The sequence below is a fragment of the Salvelinus sp. IW2-2015 genome, unplaced genomic scaffold (assembly GCF_002910315.2).
Source record: "Salvelinus sp. IW2-2015 unplaced genomic scaffold, ASM291031v2 Un_scaffold16612, whole genome shotgun sequence".
NCBI lineage: Eukaryota > Metazoa > Chordata > Actinopteri > Salmoniformes > Salmonidae > Salvelinus > Salvelinus sp. IW2-2015.
Window position 1 is genome coordinate 260,884 of NW_019957672.1, and position 10,600 is coordinate 271,483.

Genomic DNA, 10,600 nt, shown 5'->3' on the forward strand with positions numbered 1-10,600 from the left:
GGGGGTGGCCGGCCATCGCCCAAACGCCATGTTTAGACACTTTATGTTACATTTTTTCCTTTATTTTACCAGCTATATTCTCTATATGCAGTAGAATACTTTGCAAACGATTTCAAAAAAAAAAAAAAATCACTGAAGTTTCGATTTGTTCGTGTTTTAAACAGTGTTTTATGTCCATTCCGCCTGGTCACAGTTGGGGAGCTCTCGCTTTATTACGGTACTGAACAAATAAATCATCGTTACACTAAATCAATCAGATATGTAGAGTTTAAGTGGAAAGACCCATGAGCCTAAATGGTCAGGATGTTAGGATGATTGACATTCGCACACCACACACAAACACACACACACACACACAACACACACACACAACCACACACACACACACACCACCACAACATACCACAACAACAACATTTACACAACCAAAACACAAACACACACACACACACACACACAACACCACACACACACACACCCCACACACACAACACACACACCAGACAGACAGGACAAGACACTGTTAATTTCAGCGGTCCTGTCAAGGAGTGTTCCAGTTTATATTCAGGTCTAGTCTAGAGGCGGTCACAGCTGTTACTATCAAGGGTCTGTTCATAAGAGGGTCACAGCCTTCTATAGCAGGTCTGTGTTTAAGAGCGAGTCCAGCTTATTCAGCGTCTGTCTAGAGGAGTCCAGCTCGTTATATTCAAGGTCTGTCTAGAGGAGTCACCGACTAGTTATATTCAGGTCTGTTCTAGAGGGTTCCAGCTATTATATTCAGCGGCGATCTTGTCATAGAGCGAGTCCAGAGTCAGCCTGTATAAGTTCAGGGTCTGTCTCAGAGGAGTCCAGCTGATGATATTCACGACGCCGTCTGTCTCACCGGAGGGTCCAGCACTGTTATATTCAGCGGCGTCTTGTCCTAGCAGGCGCCGTCCAGCTTGTTATATTACAGGGTCGGTCTGTCATAGAGGTCCCAGCTGTATATCAAGGATCCTCTAGTCTAAGGCGCAGTCCAGCTGTTTTAAATTCAGCAGTCTTCTAGACCGGAGGTCAGTGTTATATTCAAGGGTCTGATCTAGAGGTCCAGCTGTTATATTCAGCGCCTCTGTCCTAGAAAACGACGGTCCAGCTTGTATAGGGTCTGTCATAAGAGTCAGCCGCTTAATACTTCAGGGCAGTCCTGTCTAGAGGAGTCCAAGCCCTGTAATATTCAGGCGCCGGCTCTTTAGAAGGGTATCAGACCCTGTTTATATTCCAGGGTCTGTCTTAGAGGTCCAGCTGTTATACCGGTTCAGGCGTCCGGTCTAAAGGGGTACAGCTGTTATAGTCCACAGGTCTGAGTCCTAGAGAAGAAGTCACACGCTGATTATCACTTCAGCAGCGTCTGTCCTACGAAAGAGAGTTCCAGTAGCTATATATTCAGGGTCTGTCTAGAGGAGCTCCAGCCTGTATATTTCAGGGTCTGTCTAGAGGTGTCCACTGTTATATCAGGCGGGTCTGTACTAGGGCGGCCCCGTTCAGCTGTTATATTCAGAGCCGGATACTGTCGAGACTATCAGTAGATCCAGGGGGATCCAGCTGATATTCCAGGGGCCTCTGTGGTACGAGGTGTCACAGCTGTTATATTCTCAGGTCTGCCCTAGAAGAGCGGGCTCAGCTGGTTATCAATTCAAGGGTACTGTCAGACGAGGGTCCAAAGTGTTGATATTCCAGACAGGGAGATCTGGCGGGTAGACAGACCGCCGGCGGCCTACCAGCTGTATATCACCGGGTTCGTAGATAGAAGCGGGTACAAGCTGTTATAGTCAGGCCGCATTCTGACTAGAGAAGCACGGGTCCAGCTGTTATCATTCCGGCCTCTGTCTAGAGCGCTCAGCTGCTTATATTTCAAGTCTGTTCTAGTCCAGGGGCATCCAGCCTGTTATACTTCACGACGGTCCGTCGATAGCCGACAGGTACAGCTGTTATATTCAGGGGTCGTCCAGAGGCGTACAGCTGGTTATAATTCAGGCGTCTGTCTTATGAGGCCGCGTCCAGCTGCATATATTTCAGGGTCTGTCTGTACGACGGGGTCCAGCTAGTTATACCACGGGCGCACTACTGACGGATGAGCAGGCCCAAGGTCCTCCTCTGTGCAGGCCCAACCACTCTCCTAGCGAAAGCCGTGATGCCGTAATCAGCCTCCTTGCCACATCCTTGTAAACCCAGTACTTCGTTCTCAACAAAGCGTTATGGACTACTAGGCGAGCATCACACATGCAGACATAAAGAAATACAACTAACTAGAGTCAGAAATCCAGTAACCATCAATTAGAGTCAGTATACCTAGCCAGAACCACCAACCCCAGCCAGAAACAGTCCACCTCCTCCACACTCAGCAAGACCCTTCATCTCCACTGATAACCTTGCCAACCCACTCACAGGCTTGAAATGCTCCCATCCGGACTAGTATTGTTTAGGGACAAACGTGCAACACTGTCTCCAATCATTTTACATACACCTCCCTGGTTGCCAGACATCATGTCCAGTTTTTAGTCTACTATTTGTCTACTGGTTTAGAGTAGCACCAATCGTTCAGCCATCCCCGTAAAGTACTGTGTGGTGTAGTTTAACAAATCATTGTTTGATTATAGTAGACGATAGTAATGATCCAAGCATTCCTGCACTGAGGAATCTGCTCCATCACACACAATACCCATAGAGTGGCCAGAAAGTCAAGCTGTTATAGTTGATTCGCAAATAAATGCCACAAGGCGCCATCATTCGTCTTGGCATTTCTTGGTAATTCGTGGATCGCCGGTCTGTACTAGACGCTGGGGCGCGTCACAGCGACCCGCGCTTCATGGGACCCCAACACGTTTGTGTTAATATCCAGCCAAGCTAGTCACATACGATCTTGTGATAGTTATCTTGTACCCGCGGACCAAGGGAAGCGTCAGCGGGTTCGCCACGATCTCCACATGGTTGCGGTTAGTCTATCGAGTCTCTGTGTCATGTGCAGCTCCCAGAAGTTGGTTAGCTATAACCTCAATAATAGGCAATGGTGGTATCAGACTGGCCAAAACACATGTGCAACGACAATTTCCTTTCAAAATGGGGTCAACCGCCTGGCAGGTCCACACATCCACCATACATCAGCAACACCTCTAGTTAATAGTGGCATTAGTGATGCAGGTAGTAGTAGGGAGCCTCCCATAGTCTATACCCCTACCTGTACCAGTGATACAGCTGTAATATCCTCCATATGCCTTAACTCCCCACGGTACCTTCTGGGGAGGGACTTCTGGGAAGACAAAACTCAGAGTTTTACACAAGGTTGAATTTGGCTTAAACTTTCCAATATACACATCCAACCTTCCCCATTACTTAGGGCAAATGGGTGAGCAGCCAGAATAGGTCTGGCATGTCCACATACGACACAGTCCTTTCTATTAAGTGTTTTGTAGGCCAACCACATATTCTCCCTTTCCTCATAACCAGTTTCAGTCCCCAATTGTTCACTATCTGAGATGTCTTTTATATTTATTATCTGTACCAGATTGGAGAGCTTAMGTGATGGCGTGGGACTTGGTCTTGAAGTGGTGGAGGAGGCCGGCTGAACCCTGGTCCGTTGGAACTGGTGGTGGTTCTGGCAGCACTGTGATGGTAACATCCCCATCGTATCCTAATCAGACAGCTCAGGACTACAAGCAGTCCTGTAAAACCCCACCCTCTCCCAGAGAACACATCATCAGCCAGAGGTCAAACAACACTTTCACTTCTATGAACGTACACAGTGTTGAGAGGTCGGGGTCAGGGATTCTTCGTTAAGGAGTTGATCCCCGAGCTCTATTAGCAACGGTTCTTCTCCTTAACTCTGTGATCATTCGGCAGTGTCAGTGTGTCTCACCCTCCAAGTGCGATATGCRCCCAGGTTGAGTGATTCACCTTCTCCTTTAATTCACCTGCAACGCATAGAATCCTGGACATACAGGCTTGGCTAACAAACAGTTTCTCATTTGTTCTATCTGATTATATATTTAACTTCTATACCCATTTGTTAGCCAGTAACTTGTAATTTTTAATTTTTAATTCGTTTATTATCCAATAGGCCCCAATCCTATCCTAGACCACAATGTACCCCTCTCCCGTTTGATACCTGGCTCTGGCCAGGTATCAACCTTACCTACTCTTAATAATGACTTAGGTAAGATTAGCAAAAGGAATAACAGCCCATTCAAAACCGTCATAGCCAATGTTTAAAAACAGAAACCTGACTCCTCTGTGGTTAATTGCAATTATGGTCAAGAGTTATAAACTCRATTATAATCAATTTACCTCAAAATTAGTATTCCAAATGACCACGATTTCATTATCCTCACTACATTCCCCTGTGGGTGATCAAACCACATGAAAATGCAATGCAGACAGGTCAAGAGGTTACATCCCCTCCTTACATTCGTTTTTCATACTATATCTAGACATACTAAAAGAACCCTTTATCTTAAAAAATCCCTTGTCTAAATAAAACTCAGAAAATAATCCTCCTAATATATATATATAAGTGTACTCCTTTAAGATATCTTATCTCTGGGAACACGGAAACCCTTAACCTAAATGTTTACTACAAAAACAAAATTATGTCACCAGCACTCAACCAGGCTCCCCGTCGGCTGGGAGACCGTTGAGTGCTGCAATACTGCCATCTTCTGTCCATTCTCTGCACAGCTCTCCAATCGTTCTTATTCAACKTTCTCAATTTGAGCCATATTAGTTTCTTATTTTAACTGTTGTTTTATAATTTTTGATTTTTTGATTTTTTAATCTGTTATTACCTAGTTAGACTAGAGTGTCCGTGACATACATCCATGGGGATCCGGTTATAATTATTCTATTAACCATGTGAAAGTGCCCAGGGACACKCCAAATATCAGTAGGAATATCACAAATAAGGGGCCAGATATCCCTAGCCTTGCCCAGGGAGGGAGAAATGTCCCTKTAACTGGGCGAGGTTCCTTTTTCAGGGGAGGCGGAGTTTGATGCCGCATCCCCTGAGTCAGGAATGTCTTCATTTGGAATCGAATTTAAGCTGTTTAAATCAGCTCTGACTTCTGTCAGTGTTCTAGAAGGGATTYGGGCTGGAGTGCAATGTGTGAGGTGGTGCCAAGGTGCGCCTGATTTACCTTTGACCTGGACTGAGTGTGAAGTAACCTCCCTCACTTCGTACHGTCCAGTCCACCTGGGTTCTAGCCACTTTCTCTTGTGGACTTTAACCCCACCCAGTCACCAATTTTTACCTTCCGTGGTGCCGGATCTCTCGTCAGCTCCCCTTCTTGGACCTTGTGAATCTGTTTGGAGAGAGCTGCAGAAAGTTCCGTCAATTATCAGACATTACAATTTGTTGTACATCAAGGGCGGGTATGTGACCTCCCTCCCTCGGTGGACCAAGCATGACTCTACCAGTCATTATCCCATGAGGAGAGAGAATGGGTGCCTGCACCTGGCGAGGCTCTCATGGCCATCAATGCCAGGGGCAGGGCTTCAACCCAAATCAACTTCAAACCTGCACATACATTTGATTGGCGCGTTTCACGAGGCTTTTGAGATTGTGGCCTGTACACTAACCCAAACTTGTGCACAATACCCAATCTTTCCTCCACCTGTCTCAGGTGTTGGTTACTGAAATGGGACCCGTTTGTCGGATCGGATTTGCCTTGGAACTCCATACCTTGGTATGAGTTCAGTCTGCAGCCACTTAATGACTGACCTGGCATCCTCACGTTGCTGTTGGTATTGCCTCGACCCATTTGGAAACCGTTCTACCATTACCAAAAGGTTATTTTAGATTTTTTATTATTATTATTATTTATTTATTTTTAAACAGTGCTGAACGTGAATTCTTTGCACATCAGATATGCTGCAACTCCATGGTGGGGTGTGGATTTCCAGTGGATGGCACATTACCAATAGCTGCTTTTTATACGCATGTTTTTGCCACTTCCAGCCACATTACCTGGAGCATGTGGTTTGTCCTACTTCAATGTGGTCCAGTTTGGAGGAGTGATACATCAACACTCTACTCTCCCCCTCTTGGTTTTGGAAAAGGATGGATGATGTAAATCCTTCTTTTCAGAAACATCCAGATGGAACTTGTTTTTTTTTGTCAGGTGCTGTTAAGGCTGCTGCCACTTAATGATCTGTTTTTCAAGAGTGTGCAAAAGCCTTTGATGTTCAGTAGTTCAGGTAAATGATGAGTGTAGGTTAGTGGTGGCCAGCTTCAGGCCATGGGGCTATTTTCAGACATGCCCTGGAAAGGAGGAGGTGACTGCTGATTTGGGTCTAGATTCGGGGTGTTTATGCGGGTTGAAGGGCCGCACTGTGTTGAACATCATTGGCCTGACTCCCCTCTTGGTCTAGGGGGTATCCTCGTCCCCTTATGCCAGAAACTGGCTTTGGGCCGGGTTATTGGGTGCGGACACTGTCGCACCATGTGCCCAGCTTGTTTACAATTATGACAGCTTCCATAAGATCCAGAGTACCTTTGGGCTGTCCCCATGTGGGTGAATAGTTTGATTGTGGTAGTGGGTAGTAGGGTTGTAGTGGTGGTTCCGACGAAGGGTATGCTGAAGCGGGTAGGCATACGGCAGTTGGAATGGCTGCTCCTGGTGGGTGATAGGTGTGTCCCTGCTGGTGAAGATGGGTAGTTGTTGTTGCTGTATCATTCGGGAAACAGTTTTTTCAATAATTTGTGAGATTTGTGTTGGTCTTCAGCCACCATCTGTTTCTTGGGTTTCTCCCCCTTCTGAGCCCTTTCAGTTGTAGTTTCAAAAGTTGTACCTGTAGGGACTGGACTTGTGTTTCCGCCCCTCCCTTATCCTTGTTGTTGGGTGAGTTGGTGATGCACATGGGAGTTGAACTGAGCCTGGGAAGTGCCATTAACCCCACAGTGCCCCTGAGATGGGTTGGGCCGATGGGGCTGCTGTGGTGGTAGGTGGGGCGTCATTATTGTGGACATGCCCTCTTTGGTGTCAGTTGGGGCTCCAGTGACCACCCCATCATGTCAGGTTTCCTGTAAGGGAGTGGTCTTCTAATTTCTTCAATTGCCCACATGCCTATTTTAGTTCTGCCTCTGCTTTCTCCCTATGTTTTGCACCTTCCTTTGTGAATATGTGGTTCGTATTCCTTTCAACTTCACTTTCTATCCCTTCCTTCACTACTTCCTCTAATTCTTTCTCCATAGTGAGGAGTTGCCCTTTTGATGGGCCGCCCCACTAAGGTAACCTGCCTGCGTCCATTTAGCCTCACTTCTTCCCACACTTTTCTAACTATTTATACTGTATTTTCCCCCTGCTCTTTCTTTCATTCTCTGATCTAAGTATTCATTGAATTTGTGTTTGGGATGGTGGTCGTGGCCATTTTGTAATTAAGCTATATCTGGATCTATTCTAATTTTTTTTTTTATTGTTTATTTATTTATTTATTTTTTCCCAACACTATTTCGCTTTATCCTTTTGGAACCATATATTAGTAATATCACGCGCTTCTAAAATAATTGGAATAAAGATTTTAGGAACTATTTCCTAAAATTATATTGGTTTTCACTTTTTCGAATAATTAAATACTTTGCCAAAGTATTTCGGCAATTTCCTTTTGGAACAATATGTTAGTAAATTCAAACGTTTCTAGAATAATTATTTAATTAATTCTGGGACTCATTTTTCTCAAAAATATATTATTATCACAATATCAACTAATTAATTAATTTTCCCAAAGTATTTCAAACGTGTCCTTTTGGACAATATATTAGTGTATCCTAGCGCTTCTAAATAATTATTTAATTAATTCTAGTCCTTAAGGCAACCCAGCAGCACGAGAGGGAAAAAATCAAGTCAACTTATCAGCAGAAAATAGCTTCACAACAGCCCACCCATTTTGACTCGGCGGTCACTTTCACACAGCCTCAATTTAGCATATGGCTAATCAGTAGCAATCGGCTTCGTGAACGTTCAATCACCCACATTGATTTGGAGAGTTTCAGGTTTAATACCTTCTACCATTAATTTCGCTAACACAACTTGAACATACAATATCACATTAGATTCCTCACGGTAACACCTAGCTGATTGCAATTCAACTACAGCCCGACTATTTGGATCTCACATTAGATTCCTCACGGTAACACCTAGCTGATTGCCAATTCAACTACTGCCCGACTATTTGGATCTCACATTAGATTCCTCACGGTAACACCTAGCTGATTGCCAATTCAACTACTGCCCGACTATATGAATCGTTTATAAAGCTTATTCCTCACTGTACATCTAGTCGATCAACATATCGACTAGTGCCAGACTATGTGAACAAGTCTTTGACCTATTATTACTTAGATATCTTTACACAATGCCTTAGATTCTAAACAATTTCACATAAATTAAACCGTAATTCATACTCACTCCAGTACTCCTGATCTCAATTTAGATATTGACTATAATACAATATACAGAATTTGATTAAACAGGCTTCTGCTTACCTTAAAGTTTCGAGCTCTCTGATCAGTTTCCTGGGTGAGTTGAATCGCGATATCTCCTGGACAGGTCACCCCTCCTTCTAGAATCTTTCTCCCACTCGCCTCCTGTCTCTCGAACTTTCAATGGACCGAATTCAAAGGTTTTAACAACCATCCTCTGCTTACCAAGTTTCTGTTAGTAAAAAGTTTACTGGAGACAGGAGATCAAGTGGAGACATAGGACGAGGTGGATAATTATATAATAAGGCCGTTTATTCACATGTAAAGATATCTTAGTAAATCGTGCAGCACGGTTCCTTCTGTCTGACTCGTATGGAATCGTCGGAAGAGAGACCTCTAAACAGTTCATACAGATTATATAGGCAACAAGCAAAGTAGGTTGATCTTGTAGTCTGGCCTTCCGATTGGTCGATCTGGGTCGTGGGTAGTCCTGTCCGGGCCTGATGTCGACATTCCATTGGCTTTTCACACAGTTCTTTGTCCTAGTCTCATCCAAAGGCATCCTGCATGTGCGTTTGTTTTCACAGGGCCCTATTCATGGGGGAGGGGAGTGTGTGTGTGGGTCTGACAAAGTAGTGGGGATGGGTGCATGTTGTGTCAAGTATAGCTTGTGCTGAGAAGTGGTTAAAACAAGTTACCAGTATCTAATACAATTTCTTACAAAAGCCCAAAATGTATTCATTAGATTTAGGTAACCGTCTCTTCCTTGATTCAGTTATTTAAATACGACTCCTATTTTGCATATGTTATTTAGGCAACAGACAACGTATTACATCAAACTCGCGTCGCTATTTAAGTGGAATGAATTCGTCTTTCAATTGGAACCAAACAAGCTATTAAAACGTTCAGTTTATATCTTAAACAAACACTAGCGACCGTATCTTTCCTGGCAAAACATACCAATAGTTGAATTACAATCAGAAACTCAGATTTCAGTCAGTGCATTGACCGGGAAACGAACTCGGGCCTACTGCTTGGAAGGCAAGAATTCTACCACTGAACCACCAATGCTATTTAAATGACTAAGACTCCCCGCAAATAAACCCACTTTACAATGATCTGTAGTCGTAAAATCAGGCACGTACTACCGAGACAATTCCCAGAAAATAGCCCTAATTTAAAGGTCCAAGCGTTACTCTGGCGATGATTCTCACATGCCAAATGAATAGATTAGCAGTCAAAGAGTAAAATCGACATTCATAGACTAGAAAACAGATCTTGCGACTTTTAATAAAAGTTGATTATGTTTTCTCATGCAACGTATTTCAATTACTTTACTACATCAAATTAATCACGTAATGATAAATAGTTTTATGGATACCCTAGGCTTTGTACGACATTGTAAATTACGTTGAGATTCCATCTTAATTTGCTCTAACTTTATGGAAAACGGTTTATTCAATAAATCCCGCAACTCCACTCATACTGGGAAGAAAAAATAAAACATTTTCAGACCTTAAGGGCAGTTTAATTTCAAAAGTTGTACCCAGACTGAGATAACCCAATAAGCATTTTATAGTTTCATCGTTATTGTAAATTAACTAAAAGTGGACACACTCCAATCAGTTTCTAGAGCACAATTGCCCAGATTTTTTTTAGACAGTTTAATAGTGCTTAAAACCTAATCTTTATCAAATTATCCATTAAAGATATCAACTCAAAACCTACTTACGTCTACGAATGGGTGGTTTAAATTGTATCTAATTACATTCTCAGCATTACTTTCATCGTTATCACTAGTAATCGATCATACACACATACAATTTATCATGTTTTCATATATTCACAGAATCCATATAAAACGTAAGAAATTCTTAGGTACTCACACAGAACTTTAAGGATCACCCACACAGGATTGGTCAGATGCTCACACAAAACTGGTCAGATGTCCACACAGAATATCAGAACATAATTGAAAGGTTACCCACACAGAGTCAACCTACCGCGCTCACACAGAACGCTCATACAAAGATTACCTACACAGGATTTCACACCCTGTCTATATGTACAGGGAAACCCATAATGTAATCAAAATATTACCTAGTGGTCCCAAAACAAAATACTCACACAGAGTAACCCAGGGCATACKTG

At 43.4% G+C, this 10,600-nt stretch overlaps 1 non-coding gene across 1 annotated transcript; it reads right to left on the minus strand.

The window, feature by feature from the left end:
- Positions 1-9,449: 9,449 nt before the first annotated feature.
- Positions 9,450-9,520, minus strand: trnag-ucc (transfer RNA glycine (anticodon UCC)). Its single transcript has one exon. It is a non-coding gene; the product is annotated as a tRNA-Gly (tRNA).
- Positions 9,521-10,600: the final 1,080 nt, after the last annotated feature.